The 12,722-nt window shown below is 40.5% G+C and overlaps 1 protein-coding gene across 13 annotated transcripts in view; it reads left to right on the top strand.

Moving 5' to 3' along the window:
• The window catches only part of TMPRSS11F (transmembrane protease, serine 11E), a 44,465-nt gene that overhangs the window by 4,303 nt on the left and 27,440 nt on the right, over positions 1-12,722 (top strand). For 2 of the 13 annotated variants that reach the window (XM_046940840.1, XM_046940835.1), the window contains exons 1-2: positions 204-293; positions 823-880. The gene's annotated coding sequence lies outside the window, so the exon portion shown is untranslated. Of the gene's footprint in view, positions 1-203; positions 917-12,722 lie in introns of those variants that run through there. The other 11 variants (XM_046940838.1, XM_040699763.2, XM_046940839.1 and 8 more) reach the window with 8 other exon arrangements.

Genomic DNA, 12,722 nt, shown 5'->3' with positions numbered 1-12,722 from the left:
AGTGCACTGGCAGTAGCGTGCTTCCTGTTTATGACATAATTGCTGTACTCTGGACTGAGTGTATGCCAAGTCCAAGTACTTCCAATCACTGAGTTTATTGGCTCACTGTGTTATTACAGTGTAAACAGGAAACTCCCTGAAAGTATTATTCCAAAAATGTATTTAATTAGTAAGCTAATAACAGAAGACCTGGGGGGGCGTGCAGCACAGTGTTGGATTCATAAGGGGTAGAGAGCCAAGAAGATATTTTCCTATCTCCCGAGATATCTGTTCAACTGCTTTTCCCAATTATTGTTAATATTTGTCTGTTTGTTTCTTGTTCAGTGCTGTTTTCTTCCCCTTCTCTTCCTTTCTCCTTTTTCTCCTTTACATGTGCCCAATCATGGTAAAGGTGATACTTGCACTGGATTTAAAGGAAGGTTAATCCCTTTCTGAATAAATTCATCCAATAAATGCTGTTGGAAGTGCTTTGTTGCAGGACAGTGACACTAGAGAATTGAATAGTCACTCTCCATGACATGCAACTCATAGGTGAAAGCTGACTGTGTTGGGTGTTCTGTGTTTTTGTTTCGTTGTTGTTATTTGAAAAACTTCCATTTCATTGCCATTGCTGCAATTTTCCCTTGTTTGAGCACTTAAACTTGAAATATCAGACCTCGCATACAGCTGAGGACATTCAGTGTTTATCTACTGTGGGGTGACCCTTTCTTTTTCTCTCTCCCATTCCTTTTGTTCTGTTGTGCTGTCTTTGGTTCTTACAGAGTCCTTTCTGACCTGATTCAAATTGCTGATCTGAAAGAAAACAATTATTATGTTTTTCAGGATGAGTTCTCAAGGAGCCAAATAGACACGAAGAGGACTGTCCCGCTTCAGAGCAGCAGTAAGTGCATCCTGCACTGAGTCCAGCTGCCACCTGGTATGTCTTTGCAAATTTTTAGGTCAATCCCCTATTGAGTCACGAGGTGGCAGCATGTCACATTTGGTGCGCATTTTGATACAATACCATTTTGAATTACTTTGTTGCTGGAACATGATCCTAGTGGTTATGCTCAGAGGAAAGAAAACCCCGGGCTCATTCTAGATCACTGGTAAGCAGGTGCTTCTCCACCTAAGTAGATCGCATCTGGAGATAGCAGGATTTGTTGTGGCTGATATTTGTAAGTGGTAAGTTTTTGCTTCTTTTGCTGTTTCCCTGAGAAACAGAAGCATGTCATGCTGCAGTTAAGGTTATCCCTGAGATGTCATAATCACATCTGAGAAATACATTTGCATTGGCCTGAGTTCAGCAGGGTATTTACAGACTATTAGAGCTCTTGAACAAGTATTATGGAAGCTGTGAGTTCCTAATCAGATACTTGAAATTAAACATGTCCTTTTGCTCCTTGCTGAATCATGTTACAGTTAGCTTTTTACTGCCCATAAGTTCTGTAGCAGGAGCTCAATGTATATACTATACTACATGAAAGAGGTGAGGAGTGTTTTTTGGTATTCCCTTTGTTCTCCCTTCTGTCTGCCATGGTTTATAGTTGCTGAAAAATACACAAGTACAGCTCTCTTTTCAATTGTTAACTCACTAGAAGTGTATGAACAATTATTTTGTGTGGTACAAACTGTCTAGCCCAATTAGACAAAGGATTAAAGAACAGGCTTGACAAGTCCAGATGTCTTCATGGTACTATGATAACCCTATCATTAGCTAGATAGCCCTACCTTAACTTAGACTGAAATAGATAAATAGCATCCTCGTGGTAACCAAGGAATTTTTTTGGTCACAAAAATAGTATCCAGTGCTCTACAAAAGTATTCACACCCATTGGCAGCAGTACAATTTAAAATTGTACATGATGGACAGATATCTTTCAATAACATATAATGGGGAGAAGATATGTCAAACTTAATGGTCTTGTGCCAGTTTATTTTTCCACTCTTCTGTCCCATCTGAGGGGGGAAACAAAATAGATTTCTCCTTTCTGGACAGGTTTTCAGTCCAGAATTTAAAGGAAGATGGCACTGTGTGCTGATTAGGTGCCAGACTGTAAGTGTCACCTTCTCCAGAAGGCTGAGCTCTTGCTGTTGGAGCTGAATGCTGTGAGGGCTTCTGTGTGCTGATGTTTCTGGCTGTGAAGAGCTGTTCAGAGTTGAAAGTTTGATTTTAAGGCTGCATATATTCATTGTGATAATGTGGCTGAGAAGTCACATTTAGAGAATGAAGGAAGATTGTGTGGCAAGGTTGTAGGGATTTTTCTATTAAGTAGATCTCTGGCAAGCCTAACCAAAATGAAACCCAGTTTCCCATTTATTTAGTGGAACTTCAGATGTTGAAGGTGTGGGCATAAAGGTCTTCCTTCCTCTCAACAGAGGCAGTAGCCTCTTTTCTTCCATGCCTCCTCCTCTTCTGTCCTGGACTGCAAGCGACAATATCTGAGAGGAATTGAAGGGCAGGAAGTAAGAAATGTTTTTGCTTATATTTGGGCTTTATGCATTACAATGCATTCATTTCTTGACCACCATAACATGAACACCAGCAGAATGGATAAAGTGCTGTGCTGTTGGTGAAAGAGAGGCACTACTTAAAAAGCTAATAGACAGCAGTTGCATAAACTTTTAGTGTCTCATTCTGTGCATGTAGCTGTGTGGATAACAGACTAAATTGAGGCATTCTGCAGTGGCAGGAAATTCCTTTGTTCCCAATATTGTTCCTCCATACCTCTGCAGTCTCTGTGGTCTGGCTCCGGTGTGAATAAATGTGTCAGTTCAAATTATTAAAGCTGTGCTGATTTACACTGTCTTACCATATTTGTTCATGAATGGCTGTAGCGTGCGTCATCAGTAGATTAACTGGTAATGGCTATTTGTGGTGGGTTCTTTGATGGATATAGTTTTTCCCATGGTTTGTTCCAATGAAAACCACATTGCCCTGTTCTTAACCTTTCCTTCCAGCACAAGAGGAGTTGTTAAGGCTATGATGCCATGTATTCTCATTGCAGTGCAGGTTTTAGCTTGTCTTGCTTTTGTATTCGTTGTCTTCCAGGTGAATCATTGCTGTTATCTGGTGTCACACCCTCCTTTTAAATCACAGTACTTTTCAGTTTTGAGGGCCAATGAAATATTGGTGTTTAATCCGAAAATTTGCTTTGTGTATCCTATTTCAATTGCTGTACGTTTTTATTCCTGCAAGTTTGCTTATCAAGCTTTTATCAGTGTAATCTTCAATAGATACTTAAAATCTTGAGTTAGCAGTAAAGCTATGGGGTTTTGTAGATGAATAGTAGAGCCATACAAACCAGGGCTGAAAGGATGGGTCATCTGATTAGTTCCCCACCACAGGTATGATCAGCTGGGTTTAACTACTCCTGATTGTTTATTTATAGAAGCTCTAGAATATCAGCAATTAAAGCTTGGAAGAACAGGCTGGACTATTTTAAGTGCTTAGATAACATGATGGTGAGTATTTCATTGCCTTCAGGTTTTAGAATGTTTTGAGTTGATATTTAGTGTTTTACCTTGCCATATGTGTTAAAGAAATGAAGCTAAATTTACCAGACAGTAATTCCACTTCAGTAGTTAAAGTGGTAGAATGGTGGTAGGAAAATGTTGGTCTCTGAATTTGATATCAGAATTCAAGTATTAGCAGATTTGTGTTTGAAATGTTGATCTCATGGAAACTCAGTTCATGTAGTGTTAAACTAAGAAATTGTTTATCATTCTTGGGAAACTGTCCATGAATTGGTATCAAGGACTCTCTTATTTGAGACAACACATCAACCTGTGGATGTATTTCTCTAGAATATTAACACGAATATTTTAAATAATGTGTTGAACCAGAGTACCATGCTCATCATTCCCTCTCCTTATGTAGTGTGTAGCTGAGAGAGTCTGAGCTGGATAGTGTGAGCTAACACTTAGTTGCTGAGTTCTGATGGTGAAAACCATGGTGGGCAGTTGTCTGGCAAGGCTTCCTATAGGACTTGATATGCCTTGCTGAAAAACACTGGTTTTCAGGGTGAGGGCACACCTCTCAGAGGGAAGAGCCTGATGGGGCTGCTTGGGCCCTAACAAGGCTCATACCAGAGAAGGAGATATTGTGGAGGTGATACTGAAGTGCAGTAGAAGAGATGTGAAATTGAGGCAATGGTGATTCACTCCAGGAAAGTTTTAAAAACCTGTCTCAATAGCTTTCTGAGAGCATCCACCAGTCAAACATCTTTATACACCTCTCTATTGATGCATTTTAAAAAGTGCTTGTCTTTTCCTCTCAGCCTCAGCTGTTGGACAAAGCTGCTTCTGCAACTCATTCCAATTGTACCATGAACTGTAATTTGTCCCATTTGCTCTTCCTTTGCCACCTTGACTTTGCAAGGCACCGACAAGCTCTGCAGCAAAGTAAATCAGTGAAATACAGCTCACCTTCTCTGACCTGGGTGTAGAAATTCTTGCATGCTGAGGTGTTTGGTTTTTTTTTCAGGCACAGCTTGCTCAGCAGTTATTTACGTGAGTCATAATACAGGTCTAATTTAATCTACAGGGTGTTCTTTGAATTTGTTAGCACCACTGGGACACAAGCTCCATTAGTCTGAAACATTAATCTGACAGGATTTAATGTTTCTTGTTTTAGGATACTTCTGCAGGTCTTGGATACCAGAGGTATGCGCTATGGGACCTGCATGAGTTTGGGTTTTTTTGTGGCACTTTGAGTTTTGGCTTCTTTCTTCAGGAGTACTTTGCATTTTTCTAGAAATAATTAATACAATCCTGAGGATTTTCTGTTAATGTCATAAAGTCTAAGTGGGTGCAAAGATTTGTAGGCTTGCTGCAATTGACTTATTTGCTTTATATTTGTCGTGGTAGTTTAGGATGCTTTCAGCTAGCTGGATTTTGATGTAGTGGGAGTGTTAAGTGCTCTTCTTTGTTTGTTCTTTGTTTGAAATCTCTATTAGAAGAAATCTTCAATTCACATTATTTTTTCCTGTACCATAAATACTCCTAAACTTATTTCTAAATTGACCTGTATGATCACTGGTATCTTGCTTTGTCAGAGGTAACATTTGTCTTGTGAGGGGAGATGAATCTGTCCAGCAGCTAAGCTCACACCAGCTGCTTGCTTGCTTCATCCACAGTGGGATGAGTGAGAGGATCGGAGGAGAAAAGAGCAGGACTTGTGGGTCATGATGAAACTCTTCCCCCTGCAGCAGCAGGAGAGAATAACTGAGAGAGCAAAAGCAAGAAAAACTCATGGATAGAGACGATATAAATAAAGGGAATGAGAAAAGGAGGACAAGCAATGCAAAGGCTATCACTTCACCACCTTCTACAAGCAGAGGGATTCCTGACCAGTCTCTGAGCAACAAGCATTTCAGTAAAGCCGTAGCCTTTTATATAAAGCATGTTGTGTGGCATGCAGTATCCTTTTGGTCAGTTTGGGTCCACTGTCCTGGCTGTGATTTCTCCCAACCCTTTGCCCACCCTTAGCCTACTTGCTGTTTTAGGGACTGGAAGAGCAGAGCAAGACACAGAAGGCCTTGATGCTGTTCGAACACAGTTTAGGAACAGCTAAAATATTGGTGTGATATCAACACTGTTTTGATAGCACATCCAAAACAGCACAGTATGAAGAAAATAAATCTCATCCTGGCCAAGCCAAGTACTCGTCTATGGTAATAGTACCATCAATGAGTTAAATTGTTTTAATTGCCTCATTTTATTTTATAGCCTACTAACTGCTATTTTTGAGGTTCTCTTTAAACTTGCATCATGTAACAACATGTTAGTTTTAGGTTCTTCCTCAGAGTATTGAAGTTGATATATTAATTATGTGTATTTGATAGGTTAATTACTTTAATTATGGCCTCCTTGAGTATTAAAGCTTCTTTGAATGTGGGTATATTAGATAAAATCTTGGCAGTGTATCTTAACAAAAACTTCAAAAATCAACTGTGAGAGAAATGTATTTGCTCAAGGTCTTTCTGACAGTGCTAGATTACTTCAATATTTAGTCGTCTTTACTTAATGATTTTTTTTGTCAAGCTCTTCTTAAAGGCGAAAGAATTCATCACAACTGCCTGAGCTGCTCAGTTCAGTTTCTATCAGTTCCACCTGTTATGCTTCTAATGTTGTGGGCAGGTCTCAAAATTATAAACATGTTCTGTTTAACTTAAATAGCTCTATTATGGTCTTGAGTCTTATGAGGAGAGTGTGACATTGAGGCAGCCAGAAATGATCAGGGTGGTTTGCTGATCAATGTTGTCACCTCGTTTTGGAAGGCTGGGCGATGGCTGTCCCTCCCTCGGAGGCATTCCTAGCTTTTGGTGACTCCTTGGTTCTCAGCTGTCCTTCTGTGAGGGAGAGCATGAACCTTATTTTATGGCTCAGTCATTTAACATTGCTTATGGGATTGTTTGTAAAAGTTAGTGATTTCAGCTCCTCTGTTACCAAACAGATAATATCACAACTAGCTACATTAATTTGAGCAGTTAATTAAAAACTCTGAACTAGATGGCACTGAATTGTATACATCAGGGTTGAATGTTATTGAGGTAACCTAGGGAACTTTGAGTTTGGTTTCCCTAAAAGAGGAGAACAGTAGAAGATCATGAAATCTAATGCTCAGGTCCTACTCTCTTCTTGACTGATAATTGGCAAAAGACTCCAGAGCCCTGGGAGCCTGTCAATGAAGAACAGAGGCTATGGAGTTGAGCAGCAGGTGGCCAGACTGCTCATGACAGTAAGAGCAATGGAAATGTAACTTTCCTAGGGAGAGATTATAAAGGATTGCTGTAATCCAGAACCCCGTTAGAATGACCTGAATAAAACCTGGAAGGGAGGTGATCTCACTTAGAAGAGACCAATCAATAAATATGTTGTATTGGATATCACTTTGCATAGACACTGTTTGTTTTTATTTTCTATTTAAAAAGTTAATATTAGAAACTATCTGTTTTTTTTGTTTAAAAGCCTGGTCAGTTTCTGGAGAGCTCAGGATGTCTAGAGAGATGTAGTTAGGGAAGCCATCTCTCCAGGTGGAGCCTGTCACAGATGGCAGCAGACAGCACACGCTTGGTGCTTGGCTTCCTCAATTTGCCTGGGGTGCATAGACACTGGCTTCTTGAGAACCTGCTGGCAAGGAATGGTGCTCTGTGATGGTCTTCCCTTCTGCTGTTGTATGGGAGTCAGGCTTGGCTTTCATCCTAGTTATAAGCTAGCTGTTACTAGTGGATTAACAGGTAAGGACTTTTGATTAATTCTTGAATCAGAGGCTTTAGCAGCTGCTAACAAATGCCTCATCTGCTATCCCTGTTCTAGGTCATGCTCTCTGTGTGGTCAGACAGCTAGCACTGCTTACAGGCAGTCAAGGTTGGCATTTTTTGCTGTTTTTGCAAAACGTCATCTGTGCACAATGAGACTGAGGCAGTTGAGTGTGGATTTTCATCTGGATAGCTTTTGGTTTGGGCTGTTGGCCATGCCATTGATCAGCTCACTCATGAATGAGTATTCCCTGGTGTCTAGAAGAGTTGAGTTCAAACTCCAGCCTTTCTGGAAGGATGTGAATGTCATCTCCCTTTCATTAATGTTTTGTGGTGGGTTCAACCTACTGAAGATACTTACAGAAGAAATATGGTTGCCTAAGCCTCCTGCCCATAAGAAACAGTTCTGTGATTTTATTTTTTCCACTATCCCATGTAGGATATTATGGTGTCTGTCTGGTGCGAAATTTTAAGCAGATCTGCTACCTTCTAGTTCAAAACTGAAAGGGAAATACTAGCATGCAGTGTAAACTCATTACTTCTTAATTTACTGAAATCCTGTAGTGTGGGTGTAATTCTATACTTTTCCAAATTCTGGAACTTAAACCACTTTGTATGTAATATTTCTAACTTGTACGTGGATATGAAGGAGAATGTTTAGTATTTCAAATAAAGGTATTTTACAATTTTGTGTTGTAAGTGTCTACATTCAGTTGCTTGCTATCTGGATCTTGGTGATTTATTTTTTTGTCCCCTCTTTCATCTAAAGAGGGATGCATGTGAAGTAAACTTTATCTAAACAGTTCCATCATTTAAAGCCAGAGAGAGTGCTTCTGTCACATTGCAGGTCTGTAGTTGCCCTCTAGAAAACATTAAGTATATAACCAGGGAATCTGGTTTTGCTTTTTCAACACAGCTAGTGTTACAGTGAGCTTTTGTATTGTACCTGTTCTTTTGGGGGCACAAATTGAAAATACAAATGATGGCAATAATCCTTTAGTCATTAGTGGCTCTTCTGAATGATGCTAAGAGTAAGCTTTCTGACTGCATTTAAAATTAGTACTTTTCCCATGCTGACCATATTCTGGCTCAGATGTCCAGATGGGAATCCCAACCCTACACTGGACATAGCTGGTCTGTAGCTGCATGTGCTGCCATAGGCTGAACCAACCTCATCAGTGGTCTGGGGGAAAGCTAGATGCCATAGAGTTGTCTAGATCCAATCTAGTTGAATGAGTATGGCTTCCCCCCCCTGAAATCCTCCCCAGTGTGATAACTGCATGTATGTCACTCCATCTTAAGCAAGAACATTTGAGAGAAGTTACTTCTATTTTTCTTGAGAAAGAGGGAAGAGTAAGGTTCAGCTTGTTCTGTGGATGCTTAAAAACATAGTTAACAGATAATACATACTGATTAAAACTATCACCCTGCGTGATTCCTGACTTACTTGGAAGCATGTTTGGTCACTTACTAACTTGGTAGGTGAACTCCTGAGGTTTCCGGGCCTTTAGTTTTTTCATCTCCTTCCTCTGTGAGTTTCACCAGGAGCCCTGGCAGGATTTTGATGCTTGTCCCATTCCTGCTTCTATGTTTATTGCCATGTCTAATCATCTCTGTTTAATTTACTGTCTACCTTATGTGCACAGAAGTAGCAACTTGAGAACCAGCTGAAGTTTTAATCTAGCAATTTTCCTCCCTAGCTGTCTTCTCAAGCTTCAGTCTTCAGAAGAAGTAGTTCTCTTTGTCTGTGTGAATGTTATCTGACCATAATGAATGTTCCAGAGTATGAACTTCTCCAAGCTGGCATGAAAAACTTCCTTAAATTTTTGTTCTGATTGCATTTTCCATGAATACAGTAGTCTTATTTGTAGATCCAGTTGGCTTTCTGTTCTGACATGCTGGTAGAAGATGTATTATTTGTTTTGTCTTTATTAGATTTTTTTTTTTCTTTGGCACTTTACCTGAGCCTTTGTTGTTCCTATTTAATAGACCAGAGTTTGTTCTTTATCAACTATACTTGGATACATCTCTAGCTTCTTGAAGGGTATTGTCTTAATAGCCTTCCTTCCCATGTTCTTTCTCCTTTGTTTCCAAAGTCTGTTTTTGTTAAGAAGAATAAACTTGTTCTAGTCCTCTGGCATGGGAACCTGAAACAAATTCGTTGTTCTGTTCTATTCATTTAACAGTTAGGCCTGCTGGGAGAGGCTAGAAATATATCCAGTGTGCTCACTCTGATGTATCTCACAGGATCTGATGTGTGGAACACAGCATGCAGGTAGCATTAAATTTGCTAAGCTGTATCCTGGAAGATCTCTGACCAGCTGCCTGAGAGCTGGAGGGGATAAAATGAGCTGTTAACCTGCAATGCTGCAAGTATCTACTTCTCTTCTTAGGCAGCTTGAGCTGATCTAATGTGTTTTAGGCTTGCGTTTAGTTTAGATTGAAGTAACTACCTAGAGGAAGGTTCAGCATGCTGCAAGTATGTGCTCCATCTGTACAGTCAGTCTCATGTTTGGGAAAGTGTTCATATGGATAAAGGGGACTGCTTCCAACACTGGATTTTTGTTGCTTTTTTTTTTTGTGTTTTTTCTTTGACAGAAGGAATCAAAGGTTGACTTATATTTTAAAACTAAACTGTTTGAAAGTCTCTTTGTTATGGGAGACCAGCGCAGAAGATGGCCATAGACATCCTTGGTTACTTCATAAGGGTGTGGAGGGAATTACTGGTGATAACCCATGTGTGAAACAAGGGTGACTCTTGAAGGAAATGGGAAGACTGTGTGGCTGGTTAAGCACTAGAGAATTTGGACATTGTTTAGTCCAACCAATCAATCCATCCCCACCATGCCCACTAATTATATCCCTCAGTGCCATATCTCCGTGTTTCTTGAGCACTTCCAGGGACGGTGACTCCCCTACTTCCCTGGGCAGCCTATTCCAATGAATGTGTCACCACTAATTAGGAAAAACTGATTCTCCAAATGTCCAACCTGAACTTCTCCTGGCACAGCTTGAGGCCATTACCTCTTGTCCTGTCACTGTTACCTGGAAGAAGAGGCTGACTCTTACCTTGCTCCAGTCTCTGAAGCCCCCAGCACAAGGAGGACATGGAGTTGTTGGAGCAGGTCTGGAGGAGGGCCTTGAAGATGGTCAGAAGGCTGGAGCATCTCTCTTTTGAGGACAGGCTGAGAGAGCTGGGGCTCTTCAGCCTGGAGAAGTCTCAAAGAAGACCTCATAGCAGCCTTCTAGGACCTGAGGGGGGCCCACAAGAAAGTTGGGGAAGGGCTTTTATAAGGGCGCATAGTGACAGGACAAGGAGAAATGGTTTTAAACTAGAAGAGTGTAGATTTAGACTAGAAATTAGGGGGAAATTCTTAACTGTGAGGGTGGTGAGACACTGGAACAGGTTGCCCAGGGAGGTTCTAAATGCCCCCTACCTGGAAGCATTCAAGGCCAGACTAGATGTGGCTTTGAGCAACCTGGTCTAGATGTAGAAGGGTGGAACTAAATGATCTTAAAAGTCCAACCCAAAGTATTCTATAGTTAGTGTATGTTTCTGTTAACGGGTTATACTTAGGTTTTTGTCAGGCTTTGGTAGTTTGTGAGGGAGAATCCTACCTGTTAGGTTTTTATCTCAAATCTTGTGGCTAGTGACAGATGGCCTTTTGCTGTTACAACAGCTGTTCCACCTCTTCCTGGTATCAATTAGGAGAAGTTACATACAATTTAGGAAAACTAGTCCTGGGGCTATTGGTGAGGATGACCATTAAGATGAAGGCCATGGAGGGGAGCAGGAGTGAGGAAAATGTGCATGGTTAACATGTTTCCTAGGTTACTTTCTGATTTTCTTGTGTGTGCTTTTTTTTTTTTTTCAAGAGAGAGAAAGGGAGTGAGAGTGAAATACTGATAATGCTACAAAGGTGCTGCACCCCAGTGCTACAGGAAGAATTATTGAGTATGCTGGAAAAAGAGATCAACTTTGGATCCCTCTTGCTCAATACAGTACAGCTCAACTGAGTCATGTTGACTACATGCCTGCTTCTATCCCATCACAGCACAAAGCAAAAATTATATTTGCTTAACATGTTATTACAAAACAACTGGAAGTAAGTTCAAATTATTCTGCAGTTGGGTAGTTAATGCAGTGCAGCACATCACTGGTAGCTCACAAATGTGTGTTGACTGTTTGCCATCCTCTCCTCCTAGCCTCAGTTCCTTTTAGGATCACCTTGTAGCACTTGGCAGTGTATGGGTGTAAACATAAGCAGTCTTTGAAAGACTAGCTGGTGTACTTAAGCATATGACTCAAAGTTACTTGATATGGGGCTGGCCTGGCTGTTTCTTTCCAAAAAACTGGAGTTGTTCACGCAGATAAATAGAAATGTGTACTTAAATGCCAGGCAAAAGCTTTTGGGTATACTTCTGATAATTTTACCATGATTGTGTCAGTGTTTTAAGTGTGGCTAATGGAGGGTTTCTGCTTCCCTTCCTGACTAGAGATATTAGAAATTCCATTTTGCCTTTTCAAGAACATTCGGATTTGCACTGATTTTGCTGGTGGCAGATATAACTTGAGCTGAGACATCTTTGAAGTCATATTTGTATTTGATAGCTAATTTTATTTCAAGACTCTTCTTTCTCTAAAAGCCACATCTTGCTGATTCCTGTAGAAATGTCATGGATGGCTGAAAATCTTTAGCATATTCTTCACCTCCAATACAAGGTTTAGGGTTGCCAAACTCTTCCCAAGGGTTTGTCCTGGGAAAGTTCTTGAATATATGGACTAAAACATTGGCTACAATGATTGAGGACTGGTGCATGCCAAGCTAAATCCTTGTAAAAGGTGTTCACAGTTGTTGCAAAGTGTTTTTGTGGACTGCATCAGTTTGCATGTCTAATGGACTTCCTGCATAAAAAAGCATGTAGATTTCTAGACTCCTGCACTCTGCAAGGGCTAACACCTGTTAGATGGGCTTTGGATTGAATACCTTAAAGCTGTAACTATCATTTTGTTTTTCTAAGGATCATCCAGTGTGGAGGGAGAAATTTCTCACCTGTTAGCAAGTCACAAATGCATATAGCTTGAACCTGTCTTGTAACACTTGTTCTTACAACTTACCTCTTCTATAATGGGTTCAAAAATACATTTGAAGGAATCGAGCACTGACCCTGGTAAATCCTTTATTTGCTTTGAGACTGTAGACTCCACTCTAAAATGTTCCTGTTGATCAGTTGACTGCAAGACAATGGGCTGCTCTGAGCCTGTATTGCAGTCAAACTGACTTGTTCTGTGTGCCATTCTGCAGGGAAGCCAGCCGTTTGGAGAGGCACCCTAATAACAGAAGGTAAAGCCACCCTTTTTGTATGCTTTTGTCTCTGAGAGCATACTGGTTAGTCTACCAAAGCTCAGGGACTATGCTCTGAGGCCCAGCAATTAAAACTGCAGCATGAGTTGAGATGATTTTGTGTGATGTAATTTCT

This window comes from Gallus gallus, chromosome 4 (genome assembly GCF_016699485.2).
Source record: "Gallus gallus isolate bGalGal1 chromosome 4, bGalGal1.mat.broiler.GRCg7b, whole genome shotgun sequence".
NCBI lineage: Eukaryota > Metazoa > Chordata > Aves > Galliformes > Phasianidae > Gallus > Gallus gallus.
Note: the sequence above shows the minus strand (reverse complement) of the source record. Positions and strands in the feature narration are given on the sequence as shown.